General features: G+C 41.0%; 1 non-coding gene across 1 annotated transcript; it reads right to left on the reverse strand.

The window, feature by feature from the left end:
- Nucleotides 1–8,694: 8,694 nt before the first annotated feature.
- On the reverse strand, nucleotides 8,695–8,801 carry LOC133820046 (small nucleolar RNA R71). The gene has a single exon (XR_009886480.1). It is a non-coding gene; the product is annotated as a small nucleolar RNA R71 (small nucleolar RNA).
- Nucleotides 8,802–17,867: the final 9,066 nt, after the last annotated feature.

Consider the following 17,867-nt stretch of genomic DNA (forward strand, 5'->3'; position numbering starts at 1 on the left):
TGGGATCCCAAATGTTAATTGTCTTATGAATTTCAGTAAATGGAATTATTTTCAAAGTTTATGTCTCTGTTTATGATTTAATTACACGTTTATCTTAAAACCTCGATTAGCGAGTTAAAAGCACGTTTTAAACTCACTTAGTAACGGCTCTAAGGAAGTAGGGCGTTACAGAACACCTCTTCCATTGTTATGCCAGGAGTGGCACCAGTTTTGGCTCAGCCTAGGGTTGAGAGTAGGTGGGAATTTCTTTGTGGAAGATTCCAAGAGTATTACCCTCTAGTCTTTGAGGGAGGCCTAGATCCATTCAGAGCTGAGCAATGGATGGACACGATTAGTTCCATCCTCGATAGTATGGGGGTGGTAGGTCACAATAGGGTGATCTTTGCTACATATGTATTGCGGAATGATGCCCAGACATGGTGGGAAGTAGTATCCCATGCACGAGATACAGCTGTGATGGGCTGGAAAGAATTTAGACAGTTGTTCAATGAAAGATATTACTGTGATGCAGTCAAGACTGCTAAAATGAATGAGTTTCTAAACCTCGTCCAGGGAAATGCAATAGTAACCGAGTATGTTAACAGATTCTATGGGTTGGCCAAGATTGCTTTTGATATGGTACCCACAGATGTAGCTCAGAGGGAAAGGTTTATCCAGGGATTGAATCCTAGTATATTCAGGGCATTAGAGTAGCCCCAATGCATGAAATCTCTACCTATGCTCAGGTGGTAGAGAAGGCTCTTGCTGTTGAGAGCACATGAAATCAGATTGAGTAGAAGAATGCTGGAGACCACGAAGCTCAGACAGTAACACCTCCATTTATTAGATTAATCAAGAACAAGGATTGGAAAGTCTACCCAAAATGCACTTGGTGTAAGAGGCGTCATTTAGGATAATTTCTAGCAAGGGTATGTTTCTTTTGTGGAATGGTTGGGCACCATAAGAAGAATTGCCCAAGGCGAAGGAAGGATGAGCAAAAGGGGGTGGACAACTCGACTCCAGCTCGAGTGTTTGCTCCGATGCAGTCAGAGACTGAGACTGAGACTGAGACTAAGGCTGGTTCCTCAGGGTTGGCAGGTCAGCTTTCTAGTTTTGATTTTTGTATTGTGCTGATTGGTTTTGGTGCCATGTTGTTCTTTGATTGTTGCATATAGCGAGGTATAGAGTTGTTATGCAGATTGCATGGTTATGTTGTGATGAGAATGTGATACTTTACTGGTGATTTTAAGAGACGAGGTAGATTATGGTGGAAATGACTTATCAGTTGTTTTGATAAAGTTGATTATGGCTGACTTCAGTATGATCCTAGATATGGATTGGTTAACCAAGTGTGGGGCAATGCTAGATTGCAAGGAAAGGATAATAAATCTTAGGTTTGAGAGTGGAAAACCCTGGTGGTAGTTGGCACTATGCATGGATTTTGTATGCCTATGACATCTGTATTTAGAGCTAGAGATCTACTGCAGGGGGGTGCATAGAACTCTTAGCAAGTGTGGTGGATACCACTAATGTCGTGCCAATGGGACTAGGACAGACTGGATTAGTCTATGAGTTTCTTGGATTTCCAGGGGATTTGTCAAGTTTACATTTACATAAAGAGATAGAATGGTGATTAGATTGGTGCCAGAGAAGGAATCAGGTATAGGGCACTATATTGAACGGCTTCAGCAAAGCTGTAAGAACTAAAGGCTCAGTTATTGAGTAAGATGGTATTCTCCAAGGTGGATCTTTGACCTGGTTAGTACCAGCTAAAGATCAAGATGAAGGATATGCAAATGATTGCCTTTTATATTAGATAAGGGCACTGAGAGTGCTGAGTTGTTTTGATGGATTAAATGAACAGAGTATTCAAAGATTATCTGAATTGAATTTGTGATCATCTTGATCAACGATATTGTGGTATATTCTCTACAGAGATTTGCCAAGGTCAAGGAACGCTTTATGGGCAGGAGTTTCCTTGGACGGGCAGGATATTATATGTATTTTGGGGAAAGATTTCTGAGTCTTCTTACAGATCAGAACCAGTTAGTAGGTTTTTATGACACCTCAGTGATAGGGAAAAGTGATTGCCTATGTATCATGTTATTTGAAGGATATGACCAAAACTAGAGTAGAGTTACAGGTGGGCCAGGTGGCCAGCTTTATACTTGAGATTATTATTTCAGGAAGGATCAAAGAAAAGACAATTAAGTGACCCATAGATGGGAGAAGTGAGGGGAAAGTCTTAGCTGGATTAGCGAAGTACTATACAGTGTCTGGTATGAGTTTATTGTGGTATAAGGATCAGACTTGGGATTCAATGGACACTGGGATTAAACAGGAGATTCTGGATGAATCTTATACTGCCTTTCTTTTATCTTCATTGAGGCATCATGGGAGATGTATTAGAGTCTGAAAGCCTTATATTGGTGGCCTGGGATGGAGAAGGACATGACAGAATATGTGGCAAAGTTATTAACCTGTTAGCAGGCCAAGACAGAGTATCACAAATCAGTAGGCTATTGTAGCCTTTGAGTATTCCATAGTGGAAATAAGGAAACATTGTGATAGGTTTTGCGATGGAGCTGCCTAGGATAGTGGGTCAGCATGAGTTGGTTTGGGTCATCATGGATCAGTATTTAAAGTGAATTCACTTTTATCAGTAAGGATAAGTAACACAGTTGATCAGTATATAGAGCTCTATGTGAGAAAGGTAGTACGCCTTCATGGAATTTGAGGTCTATCTTATTAGATGAAGACTTTATTATTACTTCCAAGTTTTGGAAAAGGTTGTAGAAGATGATGGGTATACAGTTGAATTTAATACAATTTATTATCCTTAGACTGATGATAAATCAGAAAGAGAGTTATCCAGTTATTGGAGGGGCACCTTATGAGATGGGTGAGATATTATAACTGGTTCCTGAGGTAGTTCAGGGGACCATAGAGGTTATTGAAAAGGTTAGAGCTTGGATGTTCACTTCTCAGAGTAAATGGAAAAGTTATGTTGATTTGAAATGCAGGAACATGGAATTCCAAGTGGAAGACTGTATCTTCCTTAGAGTATCACCATGGAAAGAGGTGAGGAATTTTAAGGGCAAGTTGAGCTCAAGATTAGAAAGGACCTTTTGAATCTTGGATAGGATCGGTCAGGTTGCCTATGGATTGGCCTTATCTTTGGCACTGTCAGCTGTATACAATGAATTTTATATTTCCATGTTGAAGACATGGGTTAGAAGATACTCATGTGTTATGAGAATCTGGAGATTAAGGCTAAGTTACCTTGTAAGGAATAGTCAGTTTTGATTTTAACAGAAAGAACAAGGTTCTAAGAGATAAAACTATACCTTGGGTTAAGGTATTATACAGAAACAGTGAGGTCGAGGTAGCGACCTGGGAACTGGAATCAATTATGCAGAATTTATATTCTGGGCTGTTCAGATAAAATTTTGAGGACAAAATTTCTATAAGGAGGGGATAGTTGTAATGACCCAAATTTAATAATAAGGCTTAGGGCCTTGATTAGGAGGCCGGGAGGGCCATAATTGATTTATTATGCAATTAAATGATTATATGCATGTGAACCTAAATCTGATTAATTGGGGGATTTTCATATTTTGGCCATTTCAAGCATATTTGGCATGTATGTGGCATGTGTGTGGTGTTTCATTATTATTTTTTTGTTATGCTAGGGTTACTCAGCACGAGACGATCCTAGGAGGTAAGCTAGTGGGAAAATCACAACAGGATTTATACTTGATTTGGAGTGAGTCAATGGGTATTTAGTACATTACCAGGATGTTGGGTAATGAGAATAAATATTTGATGATAAATTGGGAGTTAGTAAGATCAGGGGAAAATTCTGGGAGTTTTGACTATTTTACCCCCCGAGGCATTTTTGGGACCCCGAGCATTATGATTTGCTTGAGGCTACTTAAGCTTGAAGTAACCTGTAAGAATTATAAAAGAGCGTTCAGTACGTTCTCTCTTCCTCCCGTTCTCTTTTCGTCACCCGATCACATTTTCGAAGGAAACTTGAGTTCTAGGACTCGGATTCAAGCGGGGATTGAGGCATAGTGATTCTAGGGAAGATTAAAAGCTTATTAGCTGGAGGATTTAGCAAGGAAAGACATAATCGGAGGTAATTCAAATTTTAAATTCTAAGTTTTTAAAGTTTTTAAGCTTGAATTGGATTTTATGTTTTGATGAGTTTTTGGATGAATTGAAGCTTGGGTTTTATTGGTTTTGGGAGATTAGGATGTTTGGGAACTTTAATTTTGAGATTTGGATAGGTTGGGGTCGGATTTGGAGCTTTGAAGCTCGAAGAACACGAATCTGAAACCCAGGAAATCTAGTTTGGGCGCTGTAGCGCTAGGTTGGTAGAGCTACAGCGCTAGGAGCTCTATTTTGGGGTAGTTGGGTCTGTCTGTAGCGTTGTAGCACCCAAAGGTAGCACTGTAGAGCTACTCAGTCTTTAGAATGGGGTTTTTTTTGGTACTTTTTGGGGTTTTGACCCGAGGGCTCAAGGGATGATTCCACCACCTTGGTTGGTGGAATTGGAGGTACCGAGAGCGCGAGATTGGTCTCGAGATTTGAGTTTTGGAACTTGAACTCATTGAAACACCGTTTATGGTTGTGACTAGGTTATCGCTAGGGACTTGGAATCAGGATCGTGCTTGTGGCTTGTTTATTGGTAACCTGTGCTTGGACCAAGGGTAAGAAAACTACACCCAGTATGTGATGCATAAGATACATGTTATTAGGGCATGACATGAATGTTGAATATGAGATTGATCAGAGCTTGAGTCACTGTAAATGTGCATGATCATAATTATGCTAGTGACTATTAAGTAAGCATGTTGAATGCCCTACGTTTGGATATTTGACATATGATATATGCCTGGATGCATTGCTTACTTGTGAGTGGAACTGACTCCATAGTCAGAATCGGTAATGGTGTTAGTATTGACTATGCAGTTGTGACTCATTAGTCAAGTTTGGCAGTAGTACTGAGCACCAGTCGTATGGAATTGACGTATGAGTCAAGAATGGTATTAGCGTGTTTAACGCAAGCTGAAAAGATTAGATCTAATAAACATAAGCATTGAATGAATCATTATGAGAATTAATGCTTGACCGATCTCAAGTTCGATGAAAACTAAAAGTGCTTGTCTAGTCTAATGGCTAGTTACTTAGAGTTAGGGCCAAGAAGGCTCAGGTGGCTGCAATGTCACATGGCTATGGGTATTGAGCCCAAGTTCGTGACTCACTCATTAGTCACTTATCTGATTAGGGCTACAAGCCCCAGTATGATTATCAAAATCATAAAGTGTTAATCAATCATCTGGTTAGGGCTACAAGCCCCAGTATGATTACCAAAATCATAAAGTGATATTCACTCATCTGATTAGGGTGCAAAACCCAAGTTTGTGACTCCATAGTCACTCATCTGATTAGGGTAAAAAAACCAAGTTTGTGAGTCCATAGTCACTCATCTAATTATGGTACAAAGCCCAAGTTTGTGACTCCATAGTCACTCATCTGACTAGGGTGCAAAGCCCAAGTTTGTGACTCCATAGTCACTCATCTTATTAGGGTGAAAATCCCAAGTTTGTGACTCCATAGTCACTCATCTGATTAGCACAATCATTTATTTGTACCTGCCTGCATGCATGTGTAGGGTTATTACTACTAGGCATGCCTATTATGATTTTGTAACATGTTATTACTGTTCTTGAGCATATTGAGTTTTCTTGTTGAGCTTCGGCTCACGGGTGCTATGTGGTGTAGGTAAAGGAAAAAGACAGTTGTACCATCCTTGAGTTGGAGAGCTTAGGTGACGATGTGTACATATGCGGCTGCTCGACCGACGCGGCTGAGGGTTTAAAAAGGAACTAGGGTTAAACCTATTTTGCTGCTTAGGTCGGCTGGTTGTAATTCTTTTGTTGTAATTAACCTTTAAATTATATTTTTGGGATTCCAATGTATATGGTAAATGTTTTAGTGAAACATTGTATCTTAACCAAAATATTTAATCCTAAACCGTTAATCATACTTAGTTACACGATTATGGCCAAATGACTCGATTAGCGAGTTTAGCACTGTTTAATATGCACACCGTAACGGTCCCTGGGTAGTAGGGCGTTATATGTACAAAGCTTGACAAGGAGAATCACGACTCTGAGTAGATTCATATCTAATTCTACATATAAGTGCATCCCATTTTTTAATCTACTCAGAGGAAACAAAAGTTCGAGTGGACAGAAGAGTGCGAATAGGATTTTCAGGCACTTAAAGCCCATATGTTGCGACCACCCATTGTTTCCAAGTCGGTCGAAGGAGACACATTTTACATCTACTTAGTCATAACAAAGTATGTTGCCAATGTTGTTTTAATCAGGGAGGAAGACAACATTCAAAAGGCGATATACTACATAAGTAAAAGGCTAGTGGGAGCATAATTACGATATCTGACTAGAGAAATTGACTTACTGCTTAATACTAGCATCAAGAAAACTACAAACCTACTTTTAGGCTCATCCCATAGTTGTTTCTACCGACTAGGCGCTACGACAAGTCTTGCAAAAACCAGATGCTACTGGTCGACTACTAAAATAGGCAGTTGAGCTAGGGTAGTTCAAAATTTCCTATGCATCTCGAGCAGCCATAAAAGGGTCAAGCCTTAGCACACTTCGTAGCTGAATTCACCGGACTCCCAACCAATGAGCTGATTATAAAACTCGGAGATCAAGAACAAACTTCCACCTGGAGACTGTTCGTAGACGGGTCATCTAATGAGCACAACTCGGGGGCAGAGTTGATTTTAATTACCCACAAAGGGCATCGTTTTAACTGTGTAATAAGATTAAACTTTACTGCCTCCAACAATGAGGTCGAGTATGAAGCACTGCTTGTAGGTTTGAGACTGGCCAAAGATATGAATATAAAGTCAATAGAGATATACAACGATTGTTAGGAATGAGTTTCTTAATACGCAGCATAATGGTGGTGGGTTGGCCTAGTGTACAACAAAAAATTTGTAACATATTTAAACTACCTTTAAATATACAGATCCATTAATATACATACATTAATCATAAGCAAGTAAATAGAAAACATACCTCTTGATGCCTATCAAGTGTCCTTGCTATTTTTTTGTAATTTGAACGAACTTCCTATCCAAGTGATAAACAAGTTTTAGGCATGTTTATGGTCTAGTTTTTAGGAAGGTTTTCATTAGTTTAGGGCTATGTTATTGCAGAATTATGCTCGTTTATTCATGTTTCAGGTTTTTCACGCTAAGATGGTGAAAAGAGTGGAATGAAGTGAAAGTAGAAGAAAATGGAGTTATTTTGGAGAAAATCGTGTCTTTTGGGAGCAAAATATTCGAGAAATGATTTTGTAAGTAGCGCTAGAAAAGGGAAAATTTGAAGTGCTTAATCTGTCAATAGCGCTACAGCGCTACAAAACAAGCGCTACAGCGCTACAAAACAAGCGCTACAGCGCTAGTGCACCAAATTTTGAGGCATTTTGACACTGTCAATAGTGCTACAGCGCTATCGATGCGATTTTATAATTTTTAGCCACTTTTTGAAGGACAAAACAGTCTTTTCACTTTGGAGTCTTGGAAAACTATTTAAGGGGCATTATTCTGCGATTTTGAGAAGGAGTCTTAGTTTTATAAACCCTAGATTAGAAGAGGCTGTTGTAATTAGTTTTTTTTTTGTTCATCTAAATTCATTAGGTTAATTTTTATGAACAATTATTTGAATTTTAATTTCATCATGTTATCTATAAACTAATTTCTTTTATCTAGGGATTAATGTTTTGTTTCCAGTTATTTAAATTATGTTCATAAGTTAGAGTATTCACTTTAATTTTATTCTTTTCATCATAATTTTAATTCACCAAATAAAAAAGTTAAAGAACAATTAGTGGTATTTGGAAATCAGTCTTCGTGGGATCAACACTCTACTTATCATATATTACTTGATTCGACCACATATACTTGTGTGCTAATTTACACATATCAAGTTTTTGGCGCCGTTGCGGGGGACTTAAATTCCAATATCACAGTTAATTGTTATTTGTTCTAATTTGGTTATTTTAATTTTTTTTTATTTCTATTTAACATTTATTTGGATCAAGGTTCTATTGTGTTTCAGGAATTGTTGGTATATGCGAAGCATTAGACAAAAGGAGATTATACCAATCGATTTGGAAATTGAAAGAACGTGCAGACAGAACCGGAAAACAAAGAGGAGATTGGAGTTTACCATGGCTGACAATTTGGGAAACAGTGCTAATAATGGTCAAGGGGCTGCAGAGGTTCCAAGGGAGCAAGGACTAAGAACATTGAGAGATTATGTACTTCCTACTGTTGCAGGAGTGCATTCATGCAATAGACCTCCAACCATTGCTGCAAACAATTTTGAGATTAAGCCAGCAATCCTTCAAATGGTCCAATCAACTGTCCAGATTGGAGGTATGCCAACGGAGGGCCCTAATTTACACATAGCTAATTTTCTGGAGTTATGTGTTACGTTCAAGATGAATTGGGTGAGCGATGATGCTATAAGATTAAGGCTATTCCCATTTTCACTAAGGGATAGGGCGAAGAGTTGGTTGATATCCTTATAGGAAAATTCTATTACTACATGGGAGGAGTTAGCTCAGAAGTTCCTTGCCAAGTTCTTTTCTCCAGCAAAGGCTGCAAAGCTAAGGGGGGAGATCAATAATTTTTATCAGATGGAAGGGGAGTCACTGTATGATTCTTGGGAGTGATTTAAGGAATTGTTAAGGAAGTGTCCACATCATGGTATAGAAAAGTGGATGTTGGTACATAATTTTTACAATGGGTTGAATGGAACAACTAGGACAATTATAGATGCTGCGGTGGGAGGTACTTTTATGAGTAAGAGTGCTAATGAGGCGTATGAGCTATTAGAAAAGATGGCGATGAATAATTATCAATGGCCAATTGAAAGGGGACAACCAAAGAAGGTGGCTGGAATGATGGAATTGGATACCATATCAATGCTTACTACTCAAGTAGCAGCCTTGACAAAGCAACTACAAAAGACAACACTCCCATCTCAAGCTATGCAAGTTCAAAATTTGTGTGAATTGTGTGGTATAACCCATCCACCCAACCAATGCCCTGCTCTAGATATAAATAACATGCCCATGGAAGAAGTACAAGCTATAGGAAATTACCCGAGACAACCCAATAATCCCAATTCCATGTCCTACAACCCCGGTTAGAAGAACCATCCTAATTTTTCATGGTCCAATAATCAAAATACTCTACAACCTTACCCTCCACCTCAGCCACAATATCAACCTGCCCAAAATAGTCCACCATATCCACAGCAACATGCACACCAACATCCTCCACCTGGATATTATCAACCACAAAATAGACCACAACAAATGCCAATGAAACTAGTTGAACCCCAACCTGATGTACTTAACCAATTTATGACTGAAACCAGAGCATCCATAAGGAGTCTGGAGACTCAAATAGGGCAGTTGCCTACTTTAATGTCTAATAGAACTCAAGGAAATTTTCCTAGCACTACAGAAGTTAATCCTAAAGAGCAGTGCAATGCAATATCCTTGATGAGTGGGAATAAGTATGAGGGGCCTACAGTAGAAAAAAAAGGGCAAGAAGATAGAGGATCAACATGTCACTAGTCCAGCACAATAGGAGGTTACTGAAGACCTTCCAAAGAAAGAGAAGTCTAATGAAGAAAAGTTACTGAAGACCTTAACAAGAAAGAATCGGTACCACCAGTGAGCATTGACCATCATGTTAGAATTCCATATCCACAAATGCTTCGCAAGCATAATCTGGATAAGTAGTTTGCAAAGTTTTTAGAGGTGTTGAAGAAGCTACATATTAATATACCATTCGCAGAAGCATTTGAACAGATGCCCATCTATGTGAAGTTTATGAAAGAACTCTTGTCAAGAAAGAGGAAATTAGAGGATTATGAGACGGTTGCACTAACTGAAGAGTGCACTACCTTCAAAGCTTAAAGATACTGGTAGTTTCAATATCCCATGTTCTATAAGGGGTTTAGTAGGAATAAATGCTTTATGTGATTTAGGGGCCAGTGTGAATTTAATGCCTTTATCAATCTTTCAGAAGCTAAATTTGGGAGAAGCTTGGACAACTACGGTATCTTTGCAGATGGCAGATATATCAGTTAATCACCCTCACGGAGTGATTGAGGATGTATTGGTAAAAGTAGGTAAATTCATCTTTCCTGCGGACTTTATTGTATTAGATACGGAGGAAGATGAAAATATTCCAATAATACTTGGAAGACCATTCTGGGTGACTAGTAGGGGTTTAATTGATGTACAAAAGGGTGAGTTAAAGCTGTGAGTGCAAAAAGAGAAAGTTATATTTAAAGTTTTTGCAGCAATAGAAATTCCAACTTGTTGTAGAGTTGAAGTGGTAAACCAAGAAGGGAACAAGTTGGAAGTCTCTAAGAAAAGCTCCATAGTTAAAACCGGAATGAGAAAGGGGCATAACCGGTTAAAAAAATACTTTAATGAAAGGATTCGAATGTTATATGAGCGAGGGAAAGTTCTGATAATTTCTAATCACAAGAAACGAGGGCCAACTCATGACACTATGGCTCTCAAGGACGTACGGGGAGGACTTGATCCAAGTTGAATATGAAATAAAACATGAGCCCGGCTAAATGACATTAAAGACAACGCTCTTAGGAGGCATTCCTATGTTTATTTTTTAATTTCTAATTTTATGTTATTTTTTTCATTTTTTTGTTTGTTTTTTTTATTGGAACAATGTTTTTTTAGAGATTTTGTTGCAGTTGTTTTTAGTTTTATTCTGGAAAATTTGTGTTGTAACTCGTAACCCGTGAAAAATGTGAAAAAATTGAAGTTTAGGTGGTTATAGCGCTACCACAGCCGACACCGTCTCAACCTTTTGAGGGACCTTCGTCTCAACCTCAACACCCACCATATTGACGTGGCTGGTTAGGTAAGTCTCCGTTCGCATTCTTTATGTACTTAACATTGGGGACAATGTTCGGTTTTAAGTTTGGGAGAGAGATTTATATCTGGTATTTTTTTATGCGTTTGTTTTACGGTTTGTTTTTTTTTTAATTTCATTAGTTGTTTGTTTTGAGTCATGTTTTAGAGCGTAAATTAAGTTGATAATTATTTCCATTTGAATATGATTGACTGTTTTGTAGTATAATCCAAAGGAAAAATTGATGTGCTTCTAAAAATAATCTGTGTACTTGGTTAGATTACTTTATTGTTCAATGTGATTTGTTGACATTAGAGATATATTGCTCATAAATTGCAAATGTTATAATTAAGTTATTTTATGCATGTCAAATTTGGATTATGGATTGAAAAGTTTGAAAATTTTCTAGAACCTGCTTGCTTACTATTTGAGATGAAATTTGAAACAATGCACATTTAGGAAAATGATATAGGAATTTTTTTGGACTGGTTGTGCCCTTCAAGATAACCTTATTAAATTTTATCCTTAGTCAACCCTTTTGAGCCTTACAACTGTTTTCTTGTTAACACATTCTTTTGGGCTACCTGTGAATTTGATTACCATTTACTTCCTTTGACTCATACAATGAGCATGGAAATTATTATATGATGGGAGTGAATGTGTAATGGGATGTTTGTATTGTGTGTTATTCAGAAAATTACTTGTGATTGAGAAAAAAAATTAAAGAAAGAAAAGGAAAAGAAAGTGAAAAATGATTATGTTCCCAAATAGTTATCTATTGAAAAATCAAAGTTTGGGGGAGTGTATTGAAAAAAAAACATATATATTCTCAATCATTGCACAGAAAAGGGGTAACAAAGGATGAGTGGTGTGAAATTGTTGGGAAAGCTTGTTTAGTGGAATGCTTGTGGTATGATTAAGCCTAAAATATTTCTTTATCTACCTATACCTAAGCCTTATTACAACCTTTACAAAGGCCTATTGATTCTTGTTTGTTCATTTGGTTATATTAATGGAGAATAGTAAGTAATGCAGGCATATGAAAATATTTGGTTATGTGGTTGGTGAGAATTTGATGTGCATAAAGTGGTTTAATTATTTTATTTGTGAGTAATGAGTAAATGAGCTTTGGTGTTGATAAATTGCAGTGAAAGAGTGAAGTAACTGAGATTGAAAATCTAGATTAATGTTTTAAATAGCATGATTGTTTTTTCTGAGAATTATATATGCATAGCAGTTTTAAGTGTTTGAATTGGTTAGTTATGTCAACTTAGTTTGTTTAGGTTAAAGTCTAGTTAGATTCTTTACTCGAGGGCGGGTAAAGGTTTAGTTTGGGGGAGTTTGATAAATGAGTTTTAAGCTCGTTTATAGTCTAGTTTTTAGGAAGGTTTTCATTAGTTTAGGGCTATGTTATTGCAGAATTATGCTCGTTTGTTCATGTTTCAGGTTTTTCACGCTAAGATGGTGAAAAGAGTGAAATGAAGTGAAAGTGGAAGAAAATGGAGTTATTTTGGATAAAATCGTGTCTTTCGGAAGCAAGATGTTCGAGAAATGATTCTATAAGTAGCGCTAACAAAGTACAGCACTAGAAAAGGGAAAATTTGAAGTGTTGAATCTGTCAATAGCGCTACAGCGCTACAAAACGAGCACTACAACGCTATCAAGAACTGAAGAGTAGCGCTACAACGCTACAATACTAGCGCTACATCGCTAGTGCACCAAATTTTGAGGCATTTTGGCACTGTCAATAGCGCTACAGTGCTCAAAAGCTAGCGCTCTAGCGCTATCGACGCAGTTTTCAGATTTTTAGCCACTTTTTGAAGGACAAAACAGTCTTTTCACTTTGGAGTCTTGTAAAACTATTTAAGGGACATTATTCTGCGATTTTGAGGAGTCTTAGTTTTATAAACCCTACATTAGAAGAGGCTGCTGTAATTAGTTTTTTTTTTTTGTTCATCTAAATTCATTAGGTTGATTTTTATGAACAATTATTTGAAGTTTAATTTCATCATGTTATCTATGAACTAATTTCTTTTATCTAGGGATTAATGTTTTGTTTCCAGTTATTTAAATTATGTTCATAAGTTAGAGTATTCACTTTAATATTATTCTTTTCATCATAATTTTAATTCACCAAATAGAAAGTTAAAGAACAATTAGTGGTATTTGGAAATAAGTCTTTGTGGGATCGACACTCTACTTATCATATATTACTTGATTCGACCACGTATACTTGCGTGCTAATTTTCACAAATCAAGTTTTTGGCGCCGTTGTCGGTGACTTAAATTCCAATACCACAGTTAATTGTTATTTGTTCTAATTTGGTTATTTTAATTTTTTTTATTTCCGTTTAACATTTATTTGGATCAAGGTTCTATTGTGTTTCATGAATTGTTGGTATATGCGAAGCATTAGACAAAAGGAGATTATACCAATCGATCTGGAAATTGAAAGAACGTGCAAACAGAACTGTAAGCCCTGATTTTCCAATGGGCTATTAGCGAGCTGAGATATGACCTAATTATATCAGCCATGTGGATACCCCATGGCCGGAGCTGCCGTCGTCAGGTCCTACCTCTTTAGCTCGAGGTAACCAAAGGGTGGTCAAGATTACTCAAGGGCCGAGTTAGGACTATGAAGGCCGCAGGTCGAGAAGGCATCCAGCTCGGGACACGAACTGGAGTTGGAAGCTATGACCTTTATAAAGTCAACCACGCAATGTAAACGTGCATATATCAGACATCACGTGTCTGATATATCCCTGAATTCTCGGACACGCAACATGAACGTGCGTATTCAGACACCCACAACTGGGTTGGGCCGTGCGGCCCATTATCCCCCTTACCTGTTGATTAGACCACACTTCATTTGTCAGGGTTTAGGAATTAATCATGTATGTCACAGAAGTGACATGATGGGTAAGAAGGTCACGGGATGACCCCTCTTACCAACTTCCAGATGCCCTCTCCTATAAATAGGGAGATCATGGGAGTTGCAAGGGGTTGGATTCGATTATGTAACAAAGTATCCTGTAAAGAATACCAGAAATATAGAAATAATATTGGCTGGTGGAGTAGAAGGATTTTAACCTTTGAACCACCTAAAAACGTAGTTGTATCATCAGTCCATTAAAAGATCATTAATCTATTTCGGTTCATTATTAAGCACTAATCTATTTCTCTTATTTTCTTAATTACCTGTTGGCGAAGAACCACGTCAACAATTTGGTGCTTTCATTGAGAGCGAGTTAGATTGGTGCAATCGAAAACATCCAACTATGGTGACCACTCGATCAAGACACGGTAACGAGGCAGAACAACCATATGGGCAGGAGGCTCATCATGCCGCCATCTCCGGTGAGCAAATTTCTGAAGTCCAGCAGCGGCCGGGCAAGCAGCCGATAGGCCAGGATGACACTAGAAGTTCGGCTCCCCGGCCACCTAATCCGAACCCGGATTTTTACACGGCGGTAGAGATAGAGAATGCTCAGCCGAGGAGCCAACTGGCGAAAGCTAGTCAGCAGATTAAGGAGGTGTGGCCCGGTTACCCCCTCTTACAACCGACGATAACGTCGGAAAGAGGCAAGGCGAGACTCGTAAGTCCCGTCGGGGTAATCGGTCTAGGCCTAGCCGCTCGGACAGACCTTCGACGTCCAACTCTACTCCCTCATTGCACCGCTGAGAAGCAAACTTCGAAGAAATACCCAGAGCCGAGGAACAGTATAGCCGCTCGGTCTGAACTTCAACTCCCAGCTCACTGCCAGCCTCGAGTGCGCCCAGGACGGCTCGAGGGAATTCTAGAAGGAGATCCAGGGAGGGCTCACAGCACCAGCCCATCCCCGCCAGCCGTCCTGCGCCTCGTCCAGATCGCCAGGCACGGGGCCCGCAGGTTTGCAGGGCCGAAAGGCCCCCACCTAACTTGATCTGCCCTGACGGAACCAGGAATGCATCCCCGGTCAGACATCCTCCGTCACCAATAAGATATCCCTCTCCTCCTCGGCCTGTCCAAGATATTCCAGCTTATGGAAGCAACAGGAGAAACCTGCCATCCGCAGGACCTTCCCTTCGTGGCAGGGCACCCAGAGGGAGCCCGGATCCTCACCCCCAGAGGCGGACTTCGAGCTCCTCTAACAGGAACTACTGGACCGGCAGTCGCCGGAGAGACCTTTCTGGCGGAGACCTGCGTCAACGCTTAAGCTCGGCGCAAAGTCCTCAAGCCACCCCAAGGGGCAACCTACGAGATCGCCTTAACTCTCATAGGGGGGACCCGGTAGGAGGTGGCAGCCATGCTCGCTCAGGGGGAGACCTGTCCAAGGTACGTAACGGTGGGAATGTCCCAAATAACCTATCTCAAGATAGGAGGGGCAATAACCCACCAAACGTACACAATGGATCCGGAGCTGTTGAACAGCCCCGGAATAACCAAGGAGATCAGGACAAAACCCTTGAGCGCCTGGCTCAGATGGAGGAGCTAGTGAGGAAGCTCCTGTCGGAGAAAGAGAAAGTCGAATATGATTCAAGGGACAAGCTTGAGCTCTTCGCCCTCAGCATAGCAGCAACAGCATACCCACCCGGCTTCCGTATGCCACACCTGTCCAAATTCAATGGAGATGGAGATCCGTCAGATCATCTGGGCATGTTCAATACCTTGATGATGGCCCACAACATTGGCCCTGAGCTGAGGTGTCTGATATTTCCCTCCACACTGACTGGACCAGCTAGACAGTGGTTCAAACAAAGCAAGAAACAATCAATCAGCTCCTGGAAAACTTTCTCTCCTGACTTCAAAAGGGCATTCCGAGCCTCCCAGGCCGCCCGCGTCAAGGACGACTCCCTGGCTAATGTGAGGCAACAACCCGACGAGCCATTGCAGGCTTGCCTGAGCAGGTTCGCGAACATCGCTGCTCGGGCCAGAGACGCAGATGACAGCTCCAAGCTCATGGCTTTGAGAACTGGAATCCTCGTCGGAGGGGGACTCTAGAATGAAATACAAAGGAAGGGAGTCAGCTCAGTAAATGAATTCCTAAATAGGGCCCAAGGGTGGATCAACTTGGAGGAGGCCCAAGCCTCGACTGCAGGAACCAGCCAGGTCCCTGAGCAGCCCGCTGGAGTGGAAACGGAGGTCGTGACAGCGACCCAGAACGTTACGTAGAATAACCAGTTCGGTGGAGGCAAAAGAAAGGGGAACGACGAGGGCAACCAGAACGGCCTGAAGAAAAATAAGCCCGTAGAAAAATTTAAGCCAGTATACGCGACTTATATAGAGCTCACCCGCTCTAGGGAGAACATCTTCCTAGCGAACTCTGCTCACCTCCCCTGGAAGAAGCCGGAGACGTTAAAGCACCAGAAAGGGAAGAGAGACACCTCCAAGTTTTGCCGTTTCCACAACGACGTTGGCCACAATACTGATGATTGCAGGCATTTGAAAGATGAGATCGAAACTCTCATCAGAGCCAACCCCTTGGATCAGTACGCGCGAAACAGGGTTCCAACAAGCCGACCTGCTCTGGAAGTCCCGGTCAGTCAGCCCGGGTCTTGGCTAGATCAAGACGTCCCTCCTCCAGTGATAGGAGGAGAGATAGCCACAATATCGGGAGGTCTGCATTTGTCTGGCACGAGCAGAGGTGCCCAGAAGAGGTACGTAAACGAACTCAAGGCGCATAATGGAGTAGAGTTCATCCCAGAGCAGCATCTGCCAAAGCAGCAGCGATTGGAGAGGTAACCAATCATCTTTACTGAAGAAGATGCTGGCCACGTTTAGCTCCCTCATAACGATCCTCTGGTCATAGCCGTGCAGCTCGCTAATCGGAGGGTTAGGAGAGTGCTGATCGATAACGGGAGCTCGGTAAACCTTCTATTCTAGTCCATGCTGGAGAAGATGGGTTTGACTATCGCCGAGCTGAAGGCGACCTCCATGATGTTTTATGGTTTTTCGGGAGAAGGATCCGCGGCTATAGGGATGATCGAGCTGGTGATTACCTTAGGAGAGGGACCTTGGATAGTCTCGAAACTCCTCGAGTTCATAGTTATCGATTGCGCCGCCGCATACAATGCTATTTTGGGCCGACCCACACTTATAGCTTTTGAAGCCATCACCTCCGTTCGCCACCTCGTGCTGAAATTCCCTTCTTCCACGGGAATATGCACGGTGCGTGGCAATCAGCTTGCTGCCAGGGAATGTTACAACATTTCCATGAAGGGAAAATCGAAACCCGGGCAGCTAGCGATGGCCATCCAAGGTGGAGGAGAGGAATCTCGGGAACCTTTGACTAATCCTGAGATTGAAAAACCTCAAAGCACCGGGGGGGGGGGGGGGAAAGTATCATCCTAAGTGAGGATATTGACCCCCGAATAGGCGAGGACAAGTCCGAGCTCCAAGCTATTGAAGAGCTCGAGGAAGTGAACATCGATCCACAAAATCCTTCACGGACGGTCAAGCTCGGGAAAAACCTTTGTGGCAAGAGAAAAGCGGAGCTGATCAAGTTTTTGCAGGATAACCTGGATGTGTTTGCATGGTCACACGAGGACATGGTGGGAATCAGTCCAAATGTCATCATGCACACCCTTCATTTGGATAAGAGTGTTCCTGTAAAGTCCCAGAAGCAGAGGTGCCTGGGAACAACTCGGGCTGAGGCTTTAGAAGAAGAAGTAGACCGGCTCAAGAGATGCGGCTTTATCCATGAAGCCAAGTTTCTGGTTTGGGTCGCCAACCCCGTGTTGGTCCCGAAGCCCAATGGGAAATGGCAGACCTGCATCGACTTCTCCGACCTGAATAAAGCCTGCCCCAAAGATTGTTTCCCCTTGCCAAGGATTGATCAATTGGTGGATGCCGCGGTGGGGCATGATCTTATGTCCTTTATGGACACGTACTCAGGCTATA

This window comes from Humulus lupulus, chromosome 2 (genome assembly GCF_963169125.1).
Source record: "Humulus lupulus chromosome 2, drHumLupu1.1, whole genome shotgun sequence".
NCBI lineage: Eukaryota > Viridiplantae > Streptophyta > Magnoliopsida > Rosales > Cannabaceae > Humulus > Humulus lupulus.